The sequence below is a fragment of the Meleagris gallopavo genome, chromosome 2, assembly GCF_000146605.3.
Source record: "Meleagris gallopavo isolate NT-WF06-2002-E0010 breed Aviagen turkey brand Nicholas breeding stock chromosome 2, Turkey_5.1, whole genome shotgun sequence".
Taxonomy (NCBI): Eukaryota; Metazoa; Chordata; class Aves; order Galliformes; family Phasianidae; genus Meleagris; species Meleagris gallopavo.
In genome coordinates this window covers 92,468,663-92,485,262 of record NC_015012.2, presented here as the reverse complement: position 1 = coordinate 92,485,262, position 16,600 = coordinate 92,468,663, and positions in this window count along the sequence as shown.

Below are 16,600 nucleotides of genomic sequence, written 5' to 3'. Positions count from 1 at the left end.
AAAAAAAACCACAGGGCAACAGAAGCGTAGGCCTCGACCCCAACTGCTGATAAATCAAAGAGCAAATGACTGTCACAGCCAGTTTCCATGGAGAGCATGCAGAGAAAAATACTGGTCATTACAAAGGAGGAAAAAAACAGGAAGGAAGACCTGGACCTGGGAGAGCTGCTTACAACCATAACAAAAAGAATAATGAAAGCACTCTGAGGAACATAGGTGCCTAAAAAACAATTGCAGATACAGCTGAAGTGGATCAGGACAATGTATTAGAAACCCACAGATAAATGCTGCCAAAGAGAAATGCCAGGCATCTGAAAATGCCTGTGAATACGTTAGTCTAAAGATGTTAGGAGTCCTGGGCAAACATCTGTTTGTCATGGAGTGGAAAGCAGGACTTCCTAGTTATTTGGCTTTGGCTCTTAATTCTCTGATAGCATAGTCCATGGCATGAAGATCTACATGGCACAGCTAACTGGCCAGAAAGATTTACTGAGCATTCAGCCTAATAAACAAAGTATATGGGGAAAGTAAAAAGTAGATCTATGTTAGTTGTAAGAGAAAAGCTCTCTAGTTCCAAACAAAGAACTATCAGGACTCCTGTGGTAAACAGCAATTATTTGACTAGGAAGTATAGAATATGATTCAGAGTTAATAGTTTTGCCCGTTGGTTACAGACTCATCTTCAGGTTCAACTGCAGCTGAAATCATCAGGTTTTGAAGAAGAAGGCCATCACCTGCACTGTTCTGCTATGGCCCTGTACTCCAGCTGATGTAATTTTAGAAAATGCCCACTCAGCCACGAGGATAAAACCTACCAACATGAGAGCCATGACAGTGACTGGTCATACACAGAGCAATGATTAGCAGCAGAAGGACATGCCATCTCCAACCTAGAATGGAGGTGCTCGCAGAGAGATCTTTTGACTAGTGAAAAGAAGACTGTAATGTACTGGTGACTTATCAGATGCAGTTGCCTATAGTAAAAGAGTATTAATGTTTTGTGAAGACTGAAGGTCTAGCATAGCAACACCAGACAGAATTTATCCTACACCTTGGACAGGATGAGTGTCATAGAATCAAAGAACAGTTTCTTTGGAAAAGATCTCTGGAGATATCCTAAGGAAAACTATAGATATAAGAGAACAGAAATTAATTAAGGCTTTATACAACTGCTAAATAATAAGAAGAAGACTGTAAAAAGAACCTTTGGCTTTATCAGAAATAGAAAAAGCGAATCTATGCAAGCTGTGCTAAGAAGGTTTTAAAATGTAGTCAAGAGATCCAAGTGTGAAATTAGAAAGCCACTGTTAATCACTTTAGTTGAGAGGTCTGAAGGAAATTAAAAATGTTTATGTCCCAAGTTTTAAAGAATCACAGAATCACAGGGCTTGGAAGGGACCTCTGGAGATCATCAGTCCAGTCCCCCTGCTAAAGCTGGATCCCTACAGTAGGTGGCATAGGAAAGCATCCGGATGGGTTTTTAATATCTCCAGAAAAAGTAATTCCACAACCTCTCTAGGCGGCCTGTTCCAGGGCTTGGGTACTCTCACAGTAGAAAAGTTCTTCCTCATGTTTTTCTGGAAATTTCTGTGTTTCAGATAATGACCATTTTCCCTTGTCCTGTCAGTGGTCACTATTGAAGCGAGTCTGGCCCCATCCATAGACTCCCAGCCTTTAGATATTTAAAAACAGTGATCAGATCCCCTCTCAGCCTTTTCTTCTCCAGGCTGAATGAACAGTCTCAGGTCTCTCAGCCATTCCTCATAAGGGAAATGCTCTGGGCCTCTTGTCATCTTTGTGGTCCTCTGCTGGACTCTCTCCAGCAGGACACTGTTTTTTAACTGAAGAGCCCAGAACAGAACACAGTGCTCAAGATGCGGTCTCACCAGGGCAGATTAGAGGGGAAGGATCACCTCCCTCAACCTGCTGGCCATGCTCTTTTTAACACACCCCAGGATACCACTAGCCTTCTTGGCCACAAGGGCACACTGTTGGCTCATGGTCAACTGTTGTCTACCAGGACATTCAGGTCCTTCTCTTCAGAGCTCCTTTCCAGCAGGTCAGGCCCTAACCTGTACTCATGCATGTAGTTATTCCTCCCCAGGTACGGACTCAGCATTTGCTCTTGTTGAAACTCATCAGGTTCCCCTCCGCACTACTCTCAGTCTATCAAGGTCTCACTGAATGACAGCACAGCTTTCTGATGCATTAGCCAATCCTTCCAGCTTTGTATCATCTGTGAACTTGCTGAGACTGGGCTCTATCCCTTCACTCAGCTTCTTGATGAAGAAGTTGAACAAGATTGGACCCAGTACCAACTCTTGGGGAGCACCACTAACCACAGGCCTCCAATTAGACTCTGCATCTACCCAACCAGCCACTACATCACAGAAGGCTGATGTCTAAATAAGAAATCAGAATTATGTAGGACTTGCAAATTATTAAAAGAGAAAAAATTTCACACTGAGTTGCACATTTTTTTGCATTTTAAAGCTCCTTTGGCATTACTACTTCAGAATATTATTTCTAAAAGAAATGATAAAAGATACATAAAAGATTCTAAAGAACCATAATATGGGGTATCAATAGCTGAACAACTACAGGTTTAAATTTAGAACAATATTCATTTCTTTTTGCAGGCAACATGAACAAATTCCTGAGATATTCTTAGCCAATTTAGATATTTATGATACAGAAGCTGTTCATGTCAGAGTAAAACAGTATAGCAAATGGATACATTTTCCCATTTTGTACAGTCTGCACACTTTTGTAATGATCTAGTAGAATAACTTCTATTTCTTTCTTTCTTTTCTTCTTCTTTTTTTAATAGGAGAATGGTAATAGGTCTACAAGCCCAGTATTATTGCAAAATAATTTCATTGCAATGAAATATTATTTATAGCAAGAGGAAGTTCATAAATTCTTTAAGATGAGGTTTTGTTTGTATGAATCATGGTTTTAAGTATCCAATTCATTATCTATTAATATTTGTCTGGAAGGAGGAAGCATTCTCTAATGAAATTAATAACTTGTTCACAGCTCAGTGTTGGAAAATCGGATAGCTCTCTGAACACAAGTTGGAACAACTTAGTAACACTCAAAATCCATCAATATTTCTAAGGTTAACTAAAGTCCCTATTAGCTCTAACAGTCCCTATAAAATCTATATTAAAATCAACAATCTTCCTAAGAAGAAAGAAATCCTAGGGCATAATTCTAGATGTAACTAAGGAAAGAAAAGTAAATTTGGAAACCCTGAAAAAGTGATTCTCCTCAATAGAAATGACAACCAATAGAAGATATTCCCTATGGCTTCATTTCAGGAATAAGGCTGTGTAATCATGTTTTATTCTTCTCCTTCTGTGATGCTATCTGCAATTATTGACAGTAATTTCTTAATCTTTGGATTTGAAAGAATAAATTATGTTTAACTTTCTGCATTACCATTCGTCTTGCATAAAAGTGATAATGTGAGCTGAATCTATTCCCACAAATTGTATTAAATTTTTAATTCAGGGAAACCAAAGGAGCCTTTTACAGCTTTCACACCTACAGAAATCAGCAAGACACAGCACAGTGTTTCCTGTCTGTCACGTCCTGTTTTATTATCAAGTCACATAGAGGTTACATCTTTAGAAAAAAATAAAAGGGGCCGGGAACTATTCTGCAAGGCTCTCAGAACGCATACATAGTATCGTAGGTGATGTCTTTACTAATAGCTTAAAATAGGGTTACTTGATCCACATTGCCTTTTGGGCATGGTCATCCTAACTTCCAAAATGTGCCAGGGAATTGCTGGAGAGAACACTAGCACCAGAGAGCCGCTGATATGAGCAAAGACAATGCAAGACTTCTTATTTAAGTAAGCAATCTGTTTGTTCACGTACTGTGAAATTATCACTTGTATGACAAATTAAAAACTTCTACAAATGTAGAAAATAGGTGGGCTAATCCAAAATTCTGCAAAATATACAGGTTTCTGGAAGCCAAACCTGTTTTCAAAAAATATTCTGAATATTCTTACTGTCAACTTTAATGAGTTGATACAAATACAGATACGGGAAATGATACAAATACAGACTACGGGAAACATTTAAATACATGTCTTCATTTAAGAACATTTCCAGACCAATATTTTACTACTTACATGATGCTCATCTAAATCTTCATAAAGGTTTTGACTTCGTGGTTAGTCTTACTGATAAGGAGAAAATTTGAAACTTCAAAAAATTGTTGAGAAATGAAATGATCATCGTCTGCTTATCCCAACTCTGTTGGCTAAGTGCAAAGTGAGTAGTACCAGCAGTCACTCTTGGATCTTCTGATTTATAGTCATGTCTGTGAAGTAATTTGTTCCATTGCAGTTAAACTAGTGTATCACTGAAATGTCTCTAGCTGATCACTCTTTCATAGATGAATAAAGTTATGGTTGTTCAGAAGACCATAGTCAACCACTGTATTTTAAAGGTAACATTAAAGCTTTAACTTAAACCACCGATATCTTTCCCAGAAATTCCAGCTCTTTTTCTGATACCAGATCTTAGAACTCATATACCTCCTCTGGAATTGTATTAGAAAGGCTATGGGAAGACCAGATCAGATTAAACTTAATGGTTTCCTTTTAATGTTACTTTTGATAGGCAGCTCATGATTAAACACAGAGGCTGTGATTAAGGTTGATGGCAGGTCAGAGAGAACGTAATTCCACCATCTTAATATAGCCAAGAATAATTCCACTAGTTTCCATAAAGAGAATACACCAAAAGAATATTGTGACTCAGACCAATACCACTTTTTTTTTTTTTCTTCTGTTACCTGGTATCTTATTTTGATTTTGAAAATTAGGCTGATCCCAAGCACAGGATTTTTCCTGCATTAGCAGTGAGATGATTTCTTCCAATGATTCATGTTTCCAAGCAACAGGAAACAAGAGTGCTGTTAGAAAGGTGCCAAGCTTTCAGATGCCCTAGGAAGAAGGGAAGAAGACACCAAGCTTTTTTGCAAGATAAGATCCCATGTCAAACTGCTTCTGTTAATCACCAGAATCAGTTCTCTCACTCAATTCAGAAGTTAAAAAAAAGTGAGAGATATCATTATTGTCAGCAGGAAATCACTGCAGACATTAAAACAGATACCTCTGCAATGAAATCAAATATATGCCATTTTCCCCATCTACTGAAAAATCAAGCCCAATTTTTTATCTGCCCTTTGTGCACTCATAGATGTAATGACTGATAACAAAGGGGATGAAAACAGATTGGGACAAATCATTTTCAGTAAAGACACTATTAACTACTTTTTTCCCTTCAGGCAGACAGCAAATCAAACTATTTAATTGATCTTCCTTAATAAAAACTTATTTCACATTCTTTTCATTTATTGGAAAGACAGGAATTTCAGTTTATTTTCTTATTTTAGTGAAATTATTCAACTGCAAACCAACACTCATTACTTTTGAAGAAGAAGAGTTCATTTCTAAGTGAAAATCCTTTACTTTGTGCGGGGAATATAAGCAGTAGTGACTCATGAATGTTTTTTATAGACAAAGGAAAAAAGAATTTACAGACTATGTCTACATGTTTTTAAACTTCTCATACAGATTCAAATTTACTAAATAAAACTCCACTAAACACAGAGCACTCTGACTTGCCATAAAGCCATTAAAATACACAGCAATGCGTCAGGCTTGAAGATCCGGACTCAGGCATGTTAGCAATTTAGAGGGGAAGGAATCTAAACTGTAACAGCCTGCATTGTAGCTTTCTGAGGAAAGAGAAACTCCAAAAACAACCAAATTCCTTTAGTTATTTAAAGATGAAAGGTTGTTTTGATTTTAAGATGTAGTTTAGTCTTCCTTTATGATTACTGAAAACTTAAATATCCTTCACCTTAAAAGCTTGTATGACTATTCTCAAACCCATTGAACTTCTCTAGGAAATTCAGAATAACTTGTTTAAAAATGGCTCTCTATCTATCTTAGCTTATCTTAATAAAGAGAAAAAAACCAAAGTTCAAACTAGTCATAGAAGGAAGTCCTTGGTGAAAAGTCAAACACTCGAATGCTAATCTAATTTCAAGAGAATTATAATCATTAATTGGGACCGATGCCCAAAAAACACCCATGTCTGCAAGAAGAATTCAGAAGAAATCTTAATCAGACTTTGTATAGATGACTGAACACCCATTATTAGCTCGATTCTTAGTAATTTTCACAGGAAATCTATTTTCAGACAATGTTAATATTGATTTTCATGTTCTTGCTTTTTTGATTTCAGGTGAGCCTTCTTTCCATAGCCAATCATGCACGTCATTCCTTAATAAACTGACAGCCAGTCTAACTCACTGAGAGTAAGCATAAATTGGGTGAGTCCAGTGCTGTAATCATGCAGAATAAGCCTGGTCTATGATACGGCAATAAATACATTTAAGCAATGCACTTCATTCAGTAAATACCTTCACATTCCTCTGCAGGAAACAATGTATTCTGATGCAGATTTGTCTGATTTTCCTTTGGGATCTCTTAAACTTTGCAGGTGTTACTGGAGAGAAAATCCCTTATCAGCAGCTCCCAGCATAGCTCAGCCGATATGCTTTACTATTTCTACAGCACAGAACCCTGACCCTATGGCTGGTCAGGCAGCTCTGCCTTGGCTCCCATTCGGCTTTTGTGTGTTGCTTTGATCAGCTCCTGGCTTTGGATGAAAGCAATTCTGTTAGAGACCACCTTCAAACTCTCTTAAAAAAAAAAAAAAAAAGAATTACATACATAAAACCAATTGAGCCTGTTAAGCAGCAGGAAGAAGCCAAGTAGAGGGAGGAGAAAGGGAGGGGAGGAGGTGCCACAAATCAGTGCTAGGAAATGATGATCAAAGCGGCGAGTGGAAAATTAGTTAAAAATGTTGTACAGGTCTCGGTCATTCCCTTTCCCAGCTCTGTAAGTGCAGAGGGTTTCTCTGTGTTATCCAGGACAGAGACACGACGCTCTTTTCAAGGACTGTCTTACACGCGAGCTCTGTACCAGCAGCACTTCACATCTTAGAGCAAAGCAGTAGGAAACAGATTGGCAAGTCAGAAGGAAGGAGATTATCTTTAAATCTATGCTTTCCAAAGCAAATTCTAAAGAAATCAACAGATGGGATATATTTTACTATTTTTAGCTACAGATGCTAGAGACTATTTTTGAGAACGTTTTCAGAATCTGACATGAAATTACAGTCATCCTCTACTGACTGTAAAGGCTTTCGATCCATCACTTTTATTTTTCCTTAACCTGATCCTAACCTGCTAGGTTCGTTAGGGGAAGCAGTGCAGCAACGTGGGGCAGCACACAAGGAGGGCAGGATGTGCAGTAAAAGCTCTTCAGAGCTGTCTGCTTCAGAACAGCGGAGGCATAGGCAGTCTCTGATCTCTCTCTCTATACATATGGACTGCACAGGTTTAGAGCCTTTACTTTTTTGACAGAGAAAGGCCTCACTGGTTGATGTAGAAATTCTCACTGATTTCTTCTGACTACGATAAAACTCTCATAATTTCTACACAACAAAGATGAACAGATATACAATGGAAATAGGCTAAAATGCATATAGCCATCTCTGGGGTTATGATAAAAGACAGCAAATACTTCTTTACGTAAATTAATTACATTGGAAAATCAAACTCAGCATCAAGGTTTACTCAGTCAGGAGATCAAAGTGCACTGCATGTTGAAAACACATTAAGTAAGAAAAATTAATAAACAAAAATATGCAATCCAAAAACCTTAATCAAACATCTTCAGTTAAAGAACCACTACAAAGCTCAAGTTTCATCCTTTTAGGAAAGTGAACTTAGTAGTTTGAGATCTAAACTGATTACTTTAAGGGATTAAAAATTATTGTTTTCTGTATTTTTAAAAATACCTCAGAGTTATTCTGAGGAGAGCTCTCTCACCCCAGAAAACAGCAAATGAGTGACTGTGCAGTCAGGACACCATCTGTCGACAAATGCACATACTTACAACATGGAAATTAGATGTTATAAAATATCTCTGAACTATACAACATTTCAATAGCCACAAATATAAGCAACTGTGAGTCTATCTGTCATCTTATGTTATAGGAATTTTTTCATTAAGCAGTATTTTTCAGCATGGAAATACTAGCCTGGTAATGAAAAGCACACTGTACCATAATGAAAGCATGAGCTCCTCAGGATCATCCAGTGAGCTACTCCCAAAGTTTCATATTCTGGTTGCACTGCTGAACATCTTACATCCAACGTAACTGTCAGTGATTATATCTTTATGGCGTTTTCCTTCTTTTGATTTAGAATAGTCTGCTGCTTGAAGAATTGGTTAGGACACTTAACACTCCTGAGTCAGCACTGTACGCAACCACCGAACAACTCAGTCGGGTCATCGTGACACAAACACTCTCCTGTGACAGTAGAACACAGGAAGGTTTCAAAGCTATCTATTTTGCAGCTACAGCAAAAACAAAGCAATTAGACCACAGTATAACCTGGCAAGCTGTTCTCTAATTTGTGTACTGGCTATACTAAATGATAAATGGTCTGACTTTATGTCTTATTAATACAGAAGTGCTGTGCTGGGTCATGGTGCTCCTGTCCGGGCACATATCAATCTGTCAATCTGAAGCATTATTAACATCAACAGTTTTGTTATAGGTTTTGGAAGGGCTGAAGGTTATTTAAAAAAAAAATTAGGAGAGCCTTTTGCATTATGTTGATAACAAAAGCACTAAAGAAATCGTAATGTGTATACTGTGGATACTTCATTCTGCTAACAGAACTAAAAATTAACAGAAATTACCTATGTAGCAACATTACCTTTCTGTTGGTACTATGCCTCTAATCTTCTGAATAAAAGCATAGGAAATCAAAACAAAATTTGAGAGACTGTGTTCAGTATACTACTGCATACACAAAGGAACAGCTATTGCACCATGCACAAACACTACGTCTCTTAAAGATGTCCAGTGATGTCTGGCTTCCTATTAGCAATGCACAAATGTGAACCTTACATATATTAACCTCACCAGATGACACTTAAAAGACTGCATTGCCAAAGTTTAGAGAAATACAAAGAGAGAACAAACACTGCAAGAAATACATGTGCATGAGTATGAACGCACATCATTTTTGGAAGAGTTTCTTTTAGTAATTTACCAGGTCAACAATAACACAAGCCATAAAATACGTATTTGTATCTTGATTAATGCCAGCCAGACATTCTTGCTCCATAACTGTAGTGCAGTCATGAACCAGATTTCTCTAGGGTACTGCATAAGGTGCTGCCTAAAACGAAGTCTAAAGTGTCTATCTCTCTACAGCTTTCCTTTGGGCTGGAAGCACCACACCACTCAAAGAATATTAATAAAGGGCAGAAGTAGAAGAAAAATATGTTATTCTAGAATTCAGTGGTGGAATGCAGAATGTAAAAGCAGCCTACCTGCTCGATATAGGCACAGAATAGAAGTTCCAGGGGAGAAATAGAAAGAGTAAGCAAGAACAGAAGGGTCTGTTGTGTTTGATTATTACCACAGCAGGAATGCCAGGAGTGCCTGATGAGCATGGAGATTATGTATGAGAGATAGAGTCAGTGAGAGTTGGTCTGTATGCAGCTGCTGATGTTAATGTATGTCAAAAGATTGTGTTTGTCTGCCTAAATGAAGTGCTAAATCTGTGTGAAATGAGTCAGTAATTTAAGTGATGAATTGACAGAACAGTTAGGGAAGAGCTAATCATCTAGTTATCCACCAGAAAGGTATACTTTTATAGAAGAAAAGCAAGCAAAGATTACTTGTCTGATTTGCCCTACTGCTTTAGCAGGGTAAAATGGAGACTGCCCCTCCAAAATACCCAATAACTTACTATTTGATGCATTCTGTGTGCAGAATATATACAAAAGAACTAAAACATGGCCCTGCGAAGCAGAACAACTGATTTAATTGAAAGACAACTACTTTTCTTCTTAAAATGTTTTTAAAATTGTTGCAAATATAACTGCTTTTTCTGCTTTGCCAGAACTGTTAAAATGTGTTCAAAATCGTACATAGAAGTTTCTTTACGTGTAGACTGGAAATACCTGTTGGGTTGAACTTTTCATGTAGTCCAGGATGGTGTCCTCCAGAGATATGTGGAATGCTTCTTAGTTTTGTACTTTTGGATGTGTACAAAAGGAGATGTTTAAAATCATCTAGAAATACAGAGTGTGATTCAGCTTCCTAACCATAGGAATATTCTAGCTTTGAAACTAAGTTTGAACTGCCTTGATTGGATTCTGGCAGAGGTCTGAGGCAGGTCATCAGTCATATCCAACCGTGAACATTTTAGGTAAACCACAGAACCTCAAATGAAACTGGATAACTACTTAGGCAGTGGAATCGGTCCACAGATATGCATCGGTTCACTAGGCAAAATTTTTCACTATTCAATAAGATCAATGGAGCAGTTATTCAGTTGAACAACCACTACTGTTTATTTACTTCAGCATTAGCTATATCACTCATCTGGCTCCACTGATCACATTGACTGTAGGTCCATTCCTAATAAGAGCTGCAGCTGTAGATGTCTACACGAAGACCTCTATATTTGGGAGTTTTGAGATTCAATTCAGTTGCCCACATGTAGATCTTTTGTGGCCTCAGATATGCTTTGACAGGGGATGTAAGACACCTTTGTGGATCCCACTAACACCATGTAAGATCTTCAGGAAACCAAACTAACCAAAAGACCTGCTGGCAACTCAAATGTCTAAAGAAGCATGTAAACAAGAAACTGTATCAGATACTTTATCTCAAATTTATTCCCATACTCAACGGCAAAACAAATGGCAAGAATGTGGATACATTTACATTGGCAAATGACTTAGATTCCAGTTTGCTCCTGGTATCTGATCACCTGACTTCTCATACTGCATATGTATTAGTTGACATCCAGGCATTTTACATTATGTTTCAGTTCTGCAAATAAATAAAAGCGCTCCTTTCTCATGGACAAGATTATGTAAATTTTTCTGCCATCGTCCTACACAGTCCTCTTCAACAGTTTCAAAAAAATAAAAAAAAAAAAATTAGGTACCTTTACTCACCTGCTCTCACTCCATGTTCCACGGCATGCAATACATGCCATGCTGTAAGACCATAGAAGAATGGAATGGCTTGAGTTGGAAGGGACCTTAAAGATCATTCAATTCCAACCACCTGCCATGGGCAATGTTGCCAACCGCTAGATTAGGTTGCCCAGGGCCCCATCCAAACTGGCCATGAGCACATCTAGGGATGGAGCATTCTAACTTCTCTGGACATCTGAGAACTGTTCCAGTACCTCACCATTCTCATAGTGAAGAATTTATTCCAAAATCTAATATAAATCTACCTTCTTTTAGTTTAAAACCATTCCCCCTTGTCCTATCCTGATAGATTCCCTCCCCACCTTTCCTGTAGACTTCCCTTCAGGAACAAGGAAGACTGTGAGGTCTCCCTGGAGCCTTGTCTTCTGCAGGCTGAACAACTCCAACTCTTTCAGCCTGTCTCCTAAGGAGAAGCGCTGCAGCACTTTCATCATATTCAGGGCCCTACTCTGGACTAGCTCCAACAAGTTCATGTCTTTTTTCTGCTCAAGACCCCAAAGCTGAATGCAGTAGTCCATTGAAGAGTCTCACGAGAGCTGAGTAGGTGGGGAGAATCAATTTCCATGGCCTATTGGCCCCAGTTCTTTTGATACAGCCCAAGATAGGGTTGACTTTCTGGGTTGCAAATGTATATTGTCAGTTTATACTCATTTTTTCATCCACTAGTACCCCCAAGTCTTTCTCAACAGAGCTGCTCTTAATTCACTCATTGTAAAGCCTACTTCCCTGTTGGGGATGGCCCTGATCCAGGTACAGAACCTTGCGTTTGACCTTCCTGACCTTCGTGAAGCTTCCATGGGCCCACCTCTCAAGCTTGTCAAGGTCCCTCTAAGTGGCATCCTTTCATTTGAGCATGTCAAGCTGACCATTCCTGCTAGATGTAAAGGATACTTTATAATAGTTTGCTGTCTGAACTGAAGTGCACTTCTTGCCACACATATGCACAAAAACTGTCTCAGAGGCATAGAAGTCATGTGAAGGTCACAGCAGACATGAGACTAGTCAGTTCATTCTGAAAAATACTACTTTGAGCAAAGTGGGAAAGACTCACTGCATGGTATGACCCATGGGCTATGTTGACCTGGGCAGCTGCATGTCCACAAAGGTATCACTGGGTTCTCCCAGAGTTGCAAGAGCTGACTGGGATTCAGCACATTTCAGTTTGGAAAATTCTGTATAAATTTTTCTAAATGTTTTCACCCACATTTTTATTTTTGTCATTGTTCTGTGACCCTAATGTCCTTCCACTGTTTGGATATATGCTGGGGATGACATCACTTCTCTAATGCATGGAGTACAGTTACATACATGATTGTGAGCTACCCCAATAGCGTTGCCAAAAAAATCATGTCAGGAAACCACACTTCATTTTTTGTAGATATTAAAAAAAAAAACCCATGATTTATAAAAAAAAAAAAGAAACTGAAGAGAACAGCAAAATAACATGCAGGATCTACTGTGAAATAGTTAACAAACGTGAAGTAAACTGGGAAAGCAAGTATAGTGAACTACTTTCTACTTATGAAGTAAGAGGGTAGGCAGAACGGAATGTTTTAAAGAACCTAAGAACCTTATTAAATACTGCTTTGTATGTAAAGTCATAATAGTATTTCCTATATAAATATTCTTCCCATCACTGAACTGACAAGGATCCTAATCATGATAGTACATTTTCTAAAATCTCTAAGGAAAAAAAAAAATGTTATTAAAGAGTAAAACAAAAGGCCAATTAGGTGTTATCAATACTTCAATAATGAGTGAGAAGAAAAAAAAAATAACGAAGGGCAATAAACACTTGCCAATAAAACAAGAGAAACCAATAAATCGCTATCTCTTGCTAATTCCTCCTCAAACATCCACTGCACAGAACTTCAGAACTGAAAAATTAAAATAAACAGGGTCACGCTGACCCTAAGGCAAGCAACAGTCTTAATTACTGCACCAGACAACGATGAATCATGCCTAAGCAAACCTCCCATTCCTTTTCAATAGAATGCATTATTAATCTGACACACTGTTATATGGCAGGTAAAATCTCTGCCAGAAAAAGCCTTACTCTTCTCAGTGCACAAGGGGAACATTTCAGAATGTCACAACTGCTTCCTCACCACTCTTACAAGTAAAAGAAACTGTTGCTGCTTTTGTATCTCACTCACATTTCATTCTAATTCGTGCACCTCACAGAAGTGCTATTTGTTCAGTCATGCTGTACCTGCGTAAAAATCTTAAACAAATGTTCAAAGACTATTTCTTAAAAACTTAAAGATACAGCCTGACTGGTGCTTTTGTAGCTATTAACAGTTCTAACTGTTCACAACACTTCCTTCAGAGCATTCCTTCATCCCTTGAAATTGTCATCCTGGGGAAAAAGGAACCTTAGAAACTCCTGGCTGAGTAACATCCACTTGAGTACTCAGAAAAACACCTCTGAAGAGCACTCAACTTTCTTCACTGTCCTTGTGAAAGACTTCATATATCAGACCATGTGATGCAGGACTCTGGATAGTATGTTGGGTCAGGAGACAAGATGTGGCACCATCTCACAGCTGGGGAACAGGCACATTACATTCTGTTGCCAGTACAAAGTAAAATTAAATGAAATCTTCTGATACACTTCTGTTCATTGTTTAACTTCAAAGATAGCGATGCTGCTATTTCACTCCAAATTATTACAGTTATTACACAATTTCCATTACCATTTTCATAGAAACATACAATATCTAAGGTTGGAAAAAACCTCCAAGATCATGTAGTTCAATCACCGACCTACCACCAATATTTCCCCACTAAACCATGTCCTTAGTACCACATCTAAATGTTTCTTGAAAACCTCCAGGGATGATTCCACCACCTCCCTGGACAGCCCATTCCAGTGCCTGACCACTCCTTGGGAGAAGAAATTTTTCCTAATACCCAACCCAAACCTCCCATGGTGCAACTGAAGGCCATTTCCTCTCATCCTATTGCTATTTACATGATAGAAGAGGCCAACTCCTACCTGGCCACAACATTCTGGGCAGTTGTAGAAAGACATAAGGTCTCCCCTGAGCCTCCTTTTCTCCCAACTGAACAATCCCAGTTCCCTCAGCTTCTTCTCCTTGTAAGATTTGTGCTCCAGACATCTCACCAACTCCATGTTTTGTACCTACTTCCAATCTACCATATTCTCCCCATTCTTATATACACTTGTGCAGATATCAGGTCTATGTGTACCAATGGATGGTTTCATTTCAAAGTCAATAAATTAGAAAGGAATATATGTCACTGCTTCCAATTAAAACAAATAGACAGTACACAACTTTCTATCTGATCCACTTATTTTAATTACCAGGAATCATTCAAATTTTGATCTCTTTAGCTTACCATGGTTTTAGATATATTTTACTTAACTCCCTCATCTGGTAACTTCTACTGAAAAATGACACAAGACAGCTTAGTGTTGCATTTTAGGTGCATCAATTGATAATATTCCAAATGGTAAAATTCTCAGACTTACTTAAATAAAAATTGTGCCATCTTAGTTTTGAGAAGTACTATAATCTCCATTTTTTCTTTTTCTTTCAAATCACAACTTCTGTATCATAATTCTTGAACACTTCCATGTTTACTAACTCCCTAGTAGAACCACAGAGTATGCCTTTTCTCCATTTTACTGATGGGAAGTTACAGTCTGAAGTGATTTTGGCATAGTTCCCATAATCACCTGAGTCCCTAGTTACAACTGAAAAACCCACAACAGGTAAATTCATCTAAATGCTTCTAAAAGACTTAGTTCAAGTATTTCAAAGTTACATAAGAACTGTGACAGATCTTAGATCTGAGTGCACTTTTCCTACAATAGCTTTTTGTGCTGGATCACTATTTGTTCTTGCACTTATTAAACATTTAGCTATTTACTTTAAATTCCTGGTAGATTTGTGGACTTTGGAAGGCAGGGAGGAGATGATCTTTAAATTTTCTACAGTACTACCTCCTCAGAATTTGTCAAAAAAACAGTTCTGGAGTCAAACCCACCCGGATGATAATGAATTTGACAGATGTGTGATTTCAGATATTTTGCTGAAAGCGATGTTAAAATCCTTGATAATTTTTTACGTCATAATACAGAAAAGAAGCTGTAGCTGAAGAGAGCATCGTTATTATGACATGTACGCCCTATTTGAAATTTTTGGGTTGTTCAGGTTGAAAAGGATATCATTATAGCACAACACAAACATCAAAAATATTAGTAGGAGAGGAGAAATATAGATCTATAACAAATACAATGCAAATTACAAATAGCAATTATTTTTTGCCATAAAAATCTTAAAACAGCCTAATGGCAGTTATATACCTCATAACAACAACCACACTCCTTCTGTCAAGTACAAATGCACGTTATATAATCCTAATGAATATGGTATTTAAATTTGTAACTATAATCTTTCAAGAAAACTGCTATTAAGAAGGATATATTTGTATCAGAAATTATATTCTCAATATACTCCTGTAGTAAAAAAATTACCTAGAATGTCAAGTTCCTCAAGGAGAAAAGCAACCTCAGTAGTGCTCATTATTGAGTAATAACTCAATAATAAGTGATCTTATTAGTAAATTCTAACTGAATTTTATTTTTATTTTTCATTAGCAAACAAACAATCAAGCAACAACAACAAAAGCAAATCAGATTTTAAGAGTTAAGAGGAAAGGAGCTGAAAGGAAGACAGAAAATGTTACTGTGCTACCAGATAAACCCATAATCTTATACACCGTGTGCACTTCAGGCTCATTTTGTCAAAAAGGACATAGTAAAACTTGAAAAGACTCAGTAAAATACAAGAAGGGACACAAAAAGAATTAGCAGGCTTCAATGGACTGGGATCCTTCAGAATATAAAAAAGCTGACTGAGAGGCATCTACTAGAACAAAATCATAACTTGCACATCAAGGGCACACAAGGAGTGATTGCTTACTCTAGCTCCCAGTGCAAAATGTAAGATGCTTTCTCATTTGTATATTTTTAGTGCCATTATTTCAGTTAGTTGAGAGTTCTTGGCATTTTTTAAATAACCTAGGCATTGCTCCCACGTTTTAATCTAACTCACTGTACTTCACTCCTGCAGAAGAAAACAGACTTTCATGATCAAGAAAGTCAAAAGAGAACAGAGTTCATGTGATTGAGAATAGAATGGAGTAGCACTCTGAACAGACAGCATGAACAGTACAAAATGGTATTTCTAAAACATCACAACTGGACATATTGTACCAAACAATATGTTAGGAATAGGAACAAGCTGTTATGTAACAGCAAAATTCTTGCCTTTAAGGGCTCACTCTTCATATCTCCAAGCATCCATTTATCCTGTAATTTGTGTAAGAGCAAAATTCTTTGCTTTAAGGGCTGACTGTCTCATATTTGCCAGATCCATTTTCGTTTAATTATGCACCAGGGATATTTTACACACACACATTACTTGCCTAATAGCAGTA